At 31.8% G+C, this 12669-nt stretch overlaps 9 non-coding genes across 9 annotated transcripts; all 9 read left to right on the plus strand.

The window, feature by feature from the left end:
* The first annotated feature begins 604 nt into the window (after window positions 1–604).
* TRNAT-AGU (transfer RNA threonine (anticodon AGU)) lies at window positions 605–678 on the plus strand. The gene has a single exon. It is a non-coding gene; the product is annotated as a tRNA-Thr (tRNA).
* A 1445-nt stretch (window positions 679–2123) lies between these two features.
* TRNAT-UGU (transfer RNA threonine (anticodon UGU)) lies at window positions 2124–2196 on the plus strand. The gene has a single exon. It is a non-coding gene; the product is annotated as a tRNA-Thr (tRNA).
* A 430-nt stretch (window positions 2197–2626) lies between these two features.
* Window positions 2627–2700, plus strand: TRNAT-AGU (transfer RNA threonine (anticodon AGU)). Its single transcript has one exon. It is a non-coding gene; the product is annotated as a tRNA-Thr (tRNA).
* A 1950-nt stretch (window positions 2701–4650) lies between these two features.
* TRNAT-AGU (transfer RNA threonine (anticodon AGU)) lies at window positions 4651–4724 on the plus strand. Its single transcript has one exon. It is a non-coding gene; the product is annotated as a tRNA-Thr (tRNA).
* Window positions 4725–6170: 1446 nt separating this feature from the next.
* Window positions 6171–6243, plus strand: TRNAT-CGU (transfer RNA threonine (anticodon CGU)). The gene has a single exon. It is a non-coding gene; the product is annotated as a tRNA-Thr (tRNA).
* Window positions 6244–6672: 429 nt separating this feature from the next.
* TRNAT-AGU (transfer RNA threonine (anticodon AGU)) lies at window positions 6673–6746 on the plus strand. The gene has a single exon. It is a non-coding gene; the product is annotated as a tRNA-Thr (tRNA).
* A 1952-nt stretch (window positions 6747–8698) lies between these two features.
* Window positions 8699–8772, plus strand: TRNAT-AGU (transfer RNA threonine (anticodon AGU)). The gene has a single exon. It is a non-coding gene; the product is annotated as a tRNA-Thr (tRNA).
* Window positions 8773–10217: 1445 nt separating this feature from the next.
* On the plus strand, window positions 10218–10290 carry TRNAT-UGU (transfer RNA threonine (anticodon UGU)). The gene has a single exon. It is a non-coding gene; the product is annotated as a tRNA-Thr (tRNA).
* A 430-nt stretch (window positions 10291–10720) lies between these two features.
* TRNAT-AGU (transfer RNA threonine (anticodon AGU)) lies at window positions 10721–10794 on the plus strand. Its single transcript has one exon. It is a non-coding gene; the product is annotated as a tRNA-Thr (tRNA).
* The last annotated feature ends 1875 nt before the right edge of the window (window positions 10795–12669 follow it).

Consider the following 12669-nt stretch of genomic DNA (forward strand, 5'->3'; position numbering starts at 1 on the left):
TTATGTCTAACGTAATAACACAGATAAAGAAGACTGCACAGAAGGCATTGAGAACCAATAATGGCAACTAAGTGAATTATTTAATGGCTGTAGGTCAAAGAGGTGCTGTGGCTTAGTGGTTAAAGTCCCTGTCTCTTAAACAGGAAATCCTGAGTTCAAATCTCAGCAGTACCTCAAATTTGCTCCAAACTTATAGAATTTAATTTCTTCAAGAAAATGTTAAATACAGTTTAAAAACAAGAGTAGACTCCTATTCACTTTAGAATGCTTCATCTCATAATGAAATAAGCACTTGGTATTTTTCAGAATTTCAAAGCAATACCATGCATGAATAAGGGAAATGAGAATTACAACGACCAGGAAAGAGATGAAAATTCAATTTAGAGTTGAATTTAACTAATGCATTTCACTCACAAGACATAATTCAATATATTAGAAGAACGGTAAGCCACCTCTTATGGAAGTATTTTTAAATAAATTTGGTGTTCTCACCTACAGTGTTTCAGAACCGAGTTGTGTAAACTTAGAAAAGAAAATTAAAAAAACAAAACTGATTTCTATTTCACTCCATTCAGCTAACTATTTCATAGAACTTTGTCATGCAGGTGATGTGGCTTAGCTGGTTAAAGCGCCTGTCTAGTAAACAGGAGGTCCTGAGTTCAAATCTCAGCAGCACCTTCATATTTTAATTGTTAAATTACAGATCAGTTTCCTGACATGTTCACTTACACAATTTAAAAATGAAAAATCTGAGTCATCTTACTAATAGACAGTTCATCTTAATATTAAACAAAATTCAGAGAATTTTCATGGTAACAGAAGCAATACTTTGAATGTAAAAGGAAGAGTAAATCAAATAGGAAGGTATATATGAACTAAAACCCTAGAGTTGAAGGCAAATGATGTATTCCTCTACAATTATTATGTGTAAACCACACAAAAATGTAATCCACTTTTCTAAGTACTTTTTAACTAAAATGTAGGTATTCTTCTTAAGTGGTGGGGAATGCTTTTCTGTTCAACATTTCACCACAGATAAACAAGTCTGCACTGAAGGCAGTGAGGACAAGTCATCTCCACAAAGTCAGCTATTCATAGTTTGTAAGATAAGTAGGTGCTGTTGTTTAGTGGTCAAAGCTTCTCTCTCATAAATAGGAAGTCCTGTTTTCAAATTTCAGCAACACTTTAGAATTAGTTCAAACTTTTAAAACTCAATTTCTTCAAGTAAACATTAAATATAGTTTAAAAACAAGAGTAGTGTTCTGTTGACTTTAGAATGCTTGATCTCCAAATGAAATAAACACTTTGTGTTTTGCAGAATTTCAAACCAATATCATAAAAGAATAGGGGAAAAGAGAATGTTAAAGAAAAGGAAAGAGACAACAAACAAATTGAAAGTTCAATTTAACTAATGCATTTTACTCACAACACATAATTTTATATTCTATAGCTAGGATAAGTCACTCATTAAGGAAGTATTCTAAAATAAATTTGGTCTTCTCACCCATAGTGTTTGACAACAGAGTTGTATCAACTTAGAAAAGAAAATTGAAAAACGAGATTTCTATTGCACTCCATTCTGTTATCAGATCCAGTAAAGTTTGTGATGCAGGTTCTGTGGCCTAGGTGGTTAAAGTGTCTTTATGGAAAACAGGAGATCATAACTTCAACTCTTAGCAGCACCTTTCTCTTTTCATAGTTAAATAACAGATTATTTTCATTAGATGAACCTTTGATATAATTTAAAAATGAAAAATTTGAATCAGCTTACTATTGAACAATTCATCTTGATACTAAATAAAATTCAGAGTATTTTCAAGATGACAGAAGCTAGACTGTGAATGTAAAATGAAGGGTATATCAAAGAGGAAGATAAATAGGAAATCAAACCATGGAGTTGAAGAGGAAAAGTGATGCAATCCTCTACAATAATAATTTGTGAAACACTCAAAAATGTAATCTACTTTTATGAGTACATTTTAACAAAGACTTAGGTATTCTTCTTAAGTGATGGGGAATTATTTTATGTCTAAAGTAATAACACAGAAAAAGAAGACTCCACAGAAGGCATTGAGAACCAATAATGCAACTAAGTGAATTATTCAATCGCCTTAGGACAAAGAGGTGCTGTGGCTTAGTGGTTAAAGCGCCTGTCTTGTAAACAAGAAATCCTGAGTTCAAATCTCAGCAGTACCTCAAATTTGGTCCAAACTTATAGAATTTAATTTCTTCAAGAAAATGTTAAATACAGTTTAAAAACAAGAGTAGACTCCTATTCACTTTAGAATGCTTCATCTCATAATGAAATAAGCACTTGGTATTTTGCAGAATTTCAAAGCAATACCATGCATGAATAAGGGAAATGAGAATCACAACGACCAGGAAAGAGATGAAAATTCAATTTAGACTTGAATTTAACTAATGCATTTCACTCACAAGACATAATTCAATATATTAGAAGAACGGTAAGCCACCTCTTATGGAAGTATTTTTAAATAAATTTGGTGTTCTCACCTACAGTGTTCCAGAACCGAGTTGTGTGAACTTAGATAAGAAAATTAAAAAAACAAAACTGATTTCTATTTCACTCCATTCAGCTAACTATTTCAATAAACTTTGTCACACAGGTGCTGTGGCTTAGCTGGTTAAAGCGCCTGTCTAGTAAACAGGAGATCCTGAGTTCAAATCTCAGCAGCACCTTCATATTTTAATTGTTAAATTACAGATCAGTTTCCTGACATGTTCTCTAACACAATTTAAAAATGAAAAATCTGAGTCATCTTACTAATAGACAGTTCATCTTAATATTAAACAAAATTCAGAGAATTTTCATGGTAACAGAAGCAATACTTTGAATGTAAAAGGAAGAGTAAATCAAATAGGAAGGTATATATGAACTAAAACCCTAGAGTTGAAGGCAATTGATGTATTCTTCTACAATTATTATGTGTAAACCACTCAAAAATTTTATCCACTTTTCCAAGCACTTTTTAACTAAAATGTAGGTATTCTTCTTAAGTGGTGGGGAATGCTTTTCTGTTCAACATTTCACCACAGATAAACAAGACTGCACTGAAGGCAGTGAGGACAAGTCATCTCCACAAAGTCAGCTATTCATATTTTGTAAGATAAGTAGGTGCTGTTGTTTAGTGGTCAAAGCTTCTCTCTCATAAATAGGAAGTCCTGTTTTCAAATTTCAGCAACACTTTAGAATTAGTTCAAACTTTTAAAACTCAATTTCTTCAAGTAAACATTAAATATAGTTTAAAAACAAGAGTAGTGTTCTGTTGACTTTAGAATGCTTGATCACCAAATGAAATAAACACTTTGTGTTTTGCAGAATTTCAAAGCAATACCATAAATGAATAGGGGAAAAGAGAATGTTAAAGAAAAGGAAAGAGACGACAAACAAATTGAAAGTTCAATTTAACTAATGCATTTTACTCACAACACATAATTCAATATTCTATAGGTAGGGTAAGTCACTCATTAAGGAAGTATTTTAAAATAAATGAGGTCTTCTCACCTATAGTGTTTGACAACAGAGTTGTATCAACTTAGAAAAGAAAATTGAAAAACGAGATTTCTATTGCACTCCATTCTGTTATCAGATCCAGTAAAGTTTGTCATGCAGGTTCTGTGGCCTAGGTGGTTAAAGTGTCTTTATGGAAAACAGGAGATCCTAACTTCAACTCTTAGCAGCACCTTTTTTCTTTTCATAGTTAAATAACAGATTATTTTCATTAGATGAACCTTTGATATAATTTCAAAATGAAAAATTAGAATTAGCTTACTATTGAACAATTCATCTTAATACTAAATACAATTCAGAGTATTTTCAAGATGACAGAAGCTAGACTGTGAATGTAAAATGAAGGGTATATCAAAGAGGAAGATAAATAGGAAATAAAACCATGGAGTTGAAGAGGAAAAGTGATGCAATCCTCTACAATAATAATTTGTGAAACACTCAAAAATGTAATCTACTTTTATGAGTACTTTTTAACAAAGACTTAGGTATTCTTCTTAAGTGATGGGGAATTCTTTTATGTCTAACGTAATAACACAGATAAAGAAGACTGCACAGAAGGCATTGAGAACCAATAATAGCAACTAAGTGAATTATTCAATTGCCGTAGGGCAAAGAGGTGCTGTGGCTTAGTGGTTAAAGCGCCTGTCTCGTAAACAAGAAATCCTGATTTCAAATCTCAGCAGTACCTCAAATTTGCTCCAAACTTATAGAATTTAATTTCTTCAAGAAAATGTTAAATACAGTTTAAAAACAAGAGTAGACTCCTATTCACTTTAGAATGCTTCATCTCATAATGAAATAAGCACTTGGTGTTTTTCAGAATTTCAAAGCAATACCATGCATGAATAAGGGAAATGAGAATTACAACGACCAGGAAAGAGATGAAAATTCAATTTAGAGTTGAATTTAACTAATGCATTTCACTCACAAGACATAATTCAATATATTAGAAGAACGGTAAGCCACCTCTTATGGAAGTATTTTTAAATAAATTTGGTGTTCTCACCTACAGTGTTTCAGAACCGAGTTGTGTGAACTTAGAAAAGAAAATTAAAAAAACAAAACTGATTTCTATTTCACTCCATTCAGCTAACTATTTCATAGAACTTTGTCATGCAGGTGCTGTGGCTTAGCTGGTTAAAGCGCCTGTCTAGTAAATAGGAGATCCTGAGTTCAAATCTCAGCAGCACCTTCATACTTTAATTGTTAAATTACAGATCAGTTTCCTGACATGTTCTCTTACACAATTTAAAAATGAAAAATCTGAGTCATCTTACTAATAGACAGTTCATCTTAATATTAAACAAAATTCAGAGAATTTTCATGGTAACAGAAGCAATACTTTGAATGTAAAAGGAAGAGTAAATCAAATAGGAAGGTATATAGGAACTAAAACCCTAGAGTTGAAGGCAATTGATGTATTCCTCTACAATTATTATGTGTAAACCACACAAAAATGTAATCCACTTTTCTAAGTACTTTTTAACTAAAATGTAGGTATTCTTCTTAAGTGGTGGGGAATGCTTTTCTGTTCAACATTTCACCACAGATAAACAAGACTGCACTGAAGGCAGTGAGGACAAGTCATCTCCACAAAGTCAGCTATTCATAGTTTGTAAGATAAGTAGGTGCTGTTGTTTAGTGGTCAAAGCTTCTCTCTCATAAATAGGAAGTCCTGTTTTCAAATTTCAGCAACATTTTAGAATTAGTTCAAACTTTTAAAACTCAATTTCTTCAAGTAAACATTAAATATAGTTTAAAAACAAGAGTAGTGTTCTGTTGACTTTAGAATGCTTGATCACCAAATGAAATAAACACTTTGTGTTTTGCAGAATTTCAAAGCAATACCATAAATGAATAGGGGAAAAGAGAATGTTAAAGAAAAGGAAAGAGACGACAAACAAATTGAAAGTTCAATTTAACTAATGCATTTTACTCACAACACATAATTCAATATTCTATAGGTAGGGTAAGTCACTCATTAAGGAAGTATTTTAAAATAAATGAGGTCTTCTCACCTATAGTGTTTGACAACAGAGTTGTATCAACTTAGAAAAGAAAATTGAAAAACGAGATTTCTATTGCACTCCATTCTGTTATCAGATCCAGTAAAGTTTGTCATGCAGGTTCTGTGGCCTAGGTGGTTAAAGTGTCTTTATGGAAAACAGGAGATCCTAACTTCAACTCTTAGCAGCACCTTTCTCTTTTCATAGTTAAATAACAGATTATTTTCATTAGATGAACCTTTGATATAATTTCAAAATGAAAAATTAGAATTAGCTTACTATTGAACAATTCATCTTAATACTAAATACAATTCAGAGTATTTTCAAGATGACAGAAGCTAGACTGTGAATGTAAAATGAAGGGTATATCAAAGAGGAAGATAAATAGGAAATAAAACCATGGAGTTGAAGAGGAAAAGTGATGCAATCCTCTACAATAATAATTTGTGAAACACTCAAAAATGTAATCTACTTTTATGAGTACTTTTTAACAAAGACTTAGGTATTCTTCTTAAGTGATGGGGAATTCTTTTATGTCTAACGTAATAACACAGATAAAGAAGACTGCACAGAAGGCATTGAGAACCAATAATAGCAACTAAGTGAATTATTCAATTGCCGTAGGGCAAAGAGGTGCTGTGGCTTAGTGGTTAAAGCGCCTGTCTCGTAAACAAGAAATCCTGATTTCAAATCTCAGCAGTACCACAAATTTGCTCCAATCTTATAGAATTTAATTTCTTCAAGAAAATGTTAAATACAGTTTAAAAACAAGAGTAGACTCCTATTCACTTTAGAATGCTTCATCTCATAATGAAATGAGCACTTGGCATTTGCAGAATTTCAAAGCAATACAATGCATGAATAAGGGAAATGAGAATTACAACGACCAGGAAAGAGATGAAAATTCAATTTAGAGTTAAATTTAACTAATGCATTTCACTCACAAGACATAATTCAATATTCTAGAAGAACGGTAAGCCACCTCTTATGGAAGTATTTTTAAATAAATTTGGTGTTCTCACCTACAGTGTTTAAGAACAGAGTTGTGTGAACTTAGAAAAGAAAACTAAAAAAACAAAACTGATTTCTATTTCACTCCATTCAGCTAACTATTTCATAGAACTTTGTCATGCAGGTGCTGTGGCTTAGCTGGTTAAAGCGCCTGTCTAGTAAACAGGAGATCCTGAGTTCAAATCTCAGCAGCACCTTCATATTTTAATTGTTAAATTACAGATCAGTTTCCTGACATGTTCACTTACACAATTTAAAAATGAAAAATCTGAGTCATCTTACTAATAGACAGTTCATCTTAATATTAAACAAAATTCAGAGAATTTTCATGGTAACAGAAGCAATACTTTGAATGTAAAAGGAAGAGTAAATCAAATAGGAAGGTATATAGGAACTAAAACCCTAGAGTTGAAGGCAATTGATGTATTCCTCTACAATTATTATGTGTAAACCACACAAAAATGTAATCCACTTTTCTAAGTACTTTTTAACTAAAATGTAGGTATTCTTCTTAAGTGGTGGGGAATGCTTTTCTGTTCAACATTTCACCACAGATAAACAAGACTGCACTGAAGGCAGTGAGGACAAGTCATCTCCACAAAGTCAGCTATTCATAGTTTGTAAGATAAGTAGGTGCTGTTGTTTAGTGGTCAAAGCTTCTCTCTCATAAATAGGAAGTCCTGTTTTCAAATTTCAGCAACACTTTAGAATTAGTTCAAACTTTTAAAACTCAATTTCTTCAAGTACACATTAAATATAGTTTAAAAACAAGAGTAGTGTTCTTTTGACTTTAGAATGCTTGATCTCCAAATGAAATAAACACTTTGTGTTTTGCAGAATTTCAAAGCAATACCATAAAAGAATAGGGGAAAAGAGAATGTTAAAGAAAAGGAAAGAGACGACAAACAAATTGAAAGTTCAATTTAACTAATGCATTTTACTCACAACACATAATTTTATATTCTATAGGTAGGGTAAGTCACTCATTAAGGAAGTATTCTAAAATAAATTTGGTCTTCTAACCTATAGTGTTTGACAACAGAGTTGTATCAACTTAGAAAAGAAAATTGAAAAACAAGATTTCTATTGCACTCCATTCTGTTATCAGATCCAGTAAAGTTTGACATGCAGGTTCTGTGGCCTAGCTGGTTAAAGTGTCTTTATGGAAAACAGGAGATCCTAACTTCAACTCTTAGCAGCACCTTTCTCTTTTTTTTATAGTTAAATAACAGATTATTTTCATTAGATGAACCTTTGATATTATTTCAAAATGAAAAATTAGAATTAGCTTACTATTGAACAATTCATCTTAATACTAAATAAAATTCAGAGTATTTTCAAGATGACAGAAGCTAGACTGTGAATGTAAAATGAAGGGTATATCAAAGAGGAAGATAAATAGGAAATAAAACCATGGAGTTGAAGAGGAAAAGTGATGCAATCCTCTACAATAATAATTTGTGAAACACTCAAAAATGTAATCTACTTTTATGAGTACTTTTTAACAAAGACTTAGGTATTCTTCTTAAGTGATGGGGAATTCTTTTATGTCTAACGTAATAACACAGATAAAGAAGACTGCACAGAAGGCATTGAGAACCAATAATGGCAACTAAGTGAATTATTTAATTGCTGTAGGTCAAAGAGGTGCTGTGGCTTAGTGGTTAAAGTCCCTGTCTCTTAAACAGGAAATCCTGAGTTCAAATCTCAGCAGTACCTCAAATTTGCTCCAAACTTATAGAATTTAATTTCTTCAAGAAAATGTTAAATACAGTTTAAAAACAAGAGTAGACTCCTATTCACTTTAGAATGCTTCATCTCATAATGAAATAAGCACTTGGTATTTTTCAGAATTTCAAAGCAATACCATGCATGAATAAGGGAAATGAGAATTACAACGACCAGGAAAGAGATGAAAATTCAATTTAGAGTTCAATTTAACTAATGCATTTCACTCACAAGACATAATTCAATATATTAGAAGAACGGTAAGCCAACTCTTATGGAAGTATTTTTAAATAAATTTGGTGTTCTCACCTACAGTGTTTCAGAACCGAGTTGTGTGAACTTAGAAAAGAAAATTAAAAAAACAAAACTGATTTCTATTTCACTCCATTCAGCTAACTATTTCATAGAGCTTTGTCATGCAGGTGCTGTGGCTTAACTGGTTAAAGCGCCTGTCTAGTAAATAGGAGATCCTGAGTTCAAATCTCAGGAGAACCTTCATACTTTAAATGTTAAATTACAGATCAGTTTCCTGACATGTTCTCTTACACAATTTAAAAATGAAAAATCTGAGTCATCTTACTAATAGACAGTTCATCTTAATATTAAACAAAATTCAGAGAATTTTCATGGTAACAGAAGCAATACTTTGAATGTAAAAGGAAGAGTAAATCAAATAGGAAGGTATATAGGAACTAAAACCCTAGAGTTGAAGGCAATTGATGTATTCCTCTACAATTATTATGTGTAAACCACACAAAAATGTAATCCACTTTTCTAAGTACTTTTTAACTAAAATGTAGGTATTCTTCTTAAGTGGTGGGGAATGCTTTTCTGTTCAACATTTCACCACAGATAAACAAGACTGCACTGAAGGCAGTGAGGACAAGTCACCTCCACAAAGTCAGCTATTCGTAGTTTGTAAGATAAGTAGGTGCTGTTGTTTAGTGGTCAAAGCTTCTCTCTCATAAATAGGAAGTCCTGTTTTCAAATTTCAGCAACATTTTAGAATTAGTTCAAACTTTTAAAACTCAATTTCTTCAAGTAAACATTAAATATAGTTTAAAAACAAGAGTAGTGTTCTGTTGACTTTAGAATGCTTGATCTCCAAATGAAATAAACACTTTGTGTTTTGCAGAATTTCAAACCAATATCATAAAAGAATAGGGGAAGAGAGAATGTTAAAGAAAAGGAAAGAGACAACAAACAAATTGAAAGTTCAATTTAACTAATGCATTTTACTCACAACACATAATTTTATATTCTATAGCTAGGGTAAGTCACTCATTAAGGAAGTATTCTAAAATAAATGTGGTCTTCTCACCCATAGTGTTTGACAACAGAGTTGTATCAACTTAGAAAAGAAAATTGAAAAACGAGATTTCTATTGCACTCCATTCTGTTATCAGATCCAGTAAAGTTTGTGATGCAGGTTCTGTGGCCTAGGTGGTTAAAGTGTCTTCATGGAAAACAGGAGATCATAACTTCAACTCTTAGCAGCACCTTTCTCTTTTCATAGTTAAATAACAGATTATTTTCATTAGATGAACCTTTGATATAATTTAAAAATGAAAAATTTGAATCAGCTTACTATTGAACAATTCATCTTGATACTAAATAAAATTCAGAGTATTTTCAAGATGACAGAAGCTAGACTGTGAATGTAAAATGAAGGGTATATCAAAGAGGAAGATAAATAGGAAATCAAACCATGGAGTTGAAGAGGAAAAGTGATGCAATCCTCTACAATAATAATTTGTGAAACACTCAAAAATGTAATCTACTTTTATGAGTACATTTTAACAAAGACTTAGGTATTCTTCTTAAGTGATGGGGAATTATTTTATGTCTAAAGTAATAACACAGAAAAAGAAGACTCCACAGAAGGCATTGAGCACCAATAATGCAACTAAGTGAATTATTCAATCGCCTTAGGACAAAGAGGTGCTGTGGCTTAGTGGTTAAAGCGCCTGTCTTGTAAACAAGAAATCCTGAGTTCAAATCTCAGCAGTACCTCAAATTTGGTCCAAACTTATAGAATTTAATTTCTTCAAGAAAATGTTAAATACAGTTTAAAAACAAGAGTAGACTCCTATTCACTTTAGAATGCTTCATCTCATAATGAAATAAGCACTTGGTATTTTGCAGAATTTCAAAGCAATACCATGCATGAATAAGGGAAATGAGAATCACAACGACCAGGAAAGAGATGAAAATTCAATTTAGAGTTGAATTTAACTAATGCATTTCACTCACAAGACATAATTCAATATATTAGAAGAACGGTAAGCCACCTCTTATGGAAGTATTTTTAAATAAATTTGGTGTTCTCACCTACAGTGTTCCAGAACCGAGTTGTGTGAACTTAGAAAAGAAAATTAAAAAAACAAAACTGATTTCTATTTCACTCCATTCAGCTAACTATTTCAATAAACTTTGTCACACAGGTGCTGTGGCTTAGCTGGTTAAAGCACCTGTCTAGTAAACAGGAGATCCTGAGTTCAAATCTCAGCAGCACCTTCATATTTTAATTGTTAAATTACAGATCAGTTTCCTGACATGTTCTCTAACACAATTTAAAAAAGAAAAATCTGAGTCATCTTACTAATAGACAGTTCATCTTAATATTAAACAAAATTCAGAGAATTTTCATGGTAACAGAAGCAATTCTTTGAATGTAAAAGGAAGAGTAAATCAAATAGGAAGGTATATATGAACTAAAACCCTAGAGTTGAAGGCAATTGATGTATTCCTCTACAATTATTATGTGTAAACCACACAAAAATGTAATCCACTTTTCTAAGTACTTTTTAACTAAAATGTAGGTATTCTTCTAAAGTGGTGGGGAATGCTTTTCTGTTCAACATTTCACCACAGATAAACAAGACTGCACTGAAGGCAGTGAGGACAAGTCATCTCCACAAAGTCAGCTATTCATAGTTTGTAAGATAAGTAGGTGCTGTTGTTTAGTGGTCAAAGCTTCTCTCTCATAAATAGGAAGTCCTGTTTTCAAATTTCAGCAACACTTTAGAATTAGTTCAAACTTTTAAAACTCAATTTCTTCAAGTACACATTAAATATAGTTTAAAAACAAGAGTAGTGTTCTTTTGACTTTAGAATGCTTGATCTCCAAATGAAATAAACACTTTGTGTTTTGCAGAATTTCAAAGCAATACCATAAAAGAATAGGGGAAAAGAGAATGTTAAAGAAAAGGAAAGAGACGACAAACAAATTGAAAGTTCAATTTAACTAATGCATTTTACTCACAACACATAATTTTATATTCTATAGGTAGGGTAAGTCACTCATTAAGGAAGTATTCTAAAATAAATTTGGTCTTCTAACCTATAGTGTTTGACAACAGAGTTGTATCAACTTAGAAAAGAAAATTGAAAAACAAGATTTCTATTGCACTCCATTCTGTTATCAGATCCAGTAAAGTTTGACATGCAGGTTCTGTGGCCTAGCTGGTTAAAGTGTCTTTATGGAAAACAGGAGATCCTAACTTCAACTCTTAGCAGCACCTTTCTCTTTTTTTTATAGTTAAATAACAGATTATTTTCATTAGATGAACCTTTGATATAATTTCAAAATGAAAAATTATAATTAGCTTACTATTGAATAATTCATCTTAATACTAAATAAAATTCTGAGTATTTTCAAGATGACAGAAGCTAGACTGTGAATGTAAAATGAAGGGTATATCAAAGAGGAAGATAAATAGGAAATAAAACCATGGAGTTGAAGAGGAAAAGTGATGCAATCCTCTACAATAATAATTTGTGAAACACTCAAAAATGTAATCTACTTTTATGAGTACTTTTTAACAAAGACTTAGGTATTCTTCTTAAGTGATGGGGAATTCTTTTATGTCTAACGTAATAACACAGATAAAGAAGACTGCACAGAAGGCATTCAGAACCAATAATGGCAACTAAGTGAATTATTTAATTGCTGTAGGTCAAAGAGGTGCTGTGGCTTAGTGGTTAAAGTCCCTGTCTCTTAAACAGGAACTCCCGAGTTCAAATCTCAGCAGTACCTCAAATTTGCTCCAAACTTATAGAATTTAATTTCTTCAAGAAAATGTTAAATACAGTTTAAAAACAAGAGTAGACTCCTATTCACTTTAGAATGCTTCATCTCATAATGAAATAAGCACTTGGTATTTTTCAGAATTTCAAAGCAATACCATGCATGAATAAGGGAAATGAGAATTACAACGACCAGGAAAGAGATGAAAATTCAATTTAGAGTTGAATTTAACTAATGCATTTCACTCACAAGACATAATTCAATATATTAGAAGAACGGTAAGCCACCTCTTATGGAAGTATTTTTAAATAAATTTGGTGTTCTCACCTACAGTGTTTCAGAACCGAGTTGTGTGAACTTAG

This window comes from Pleurodeles waltl, chromosome 12, assembly GCF_031143425.1.
Source record: "Pleurodeles waltl isolate 20211129_DDA chromosome 12, aPleWal1.hap1.20221129, whole genome shotgun sequence".
Lineage (NCBI taxonomy): Eukaryota > Metazoa > Chordata > Amphibia > Caudata > Salamandridae > Pleurodeles > Pleurodeles waltl.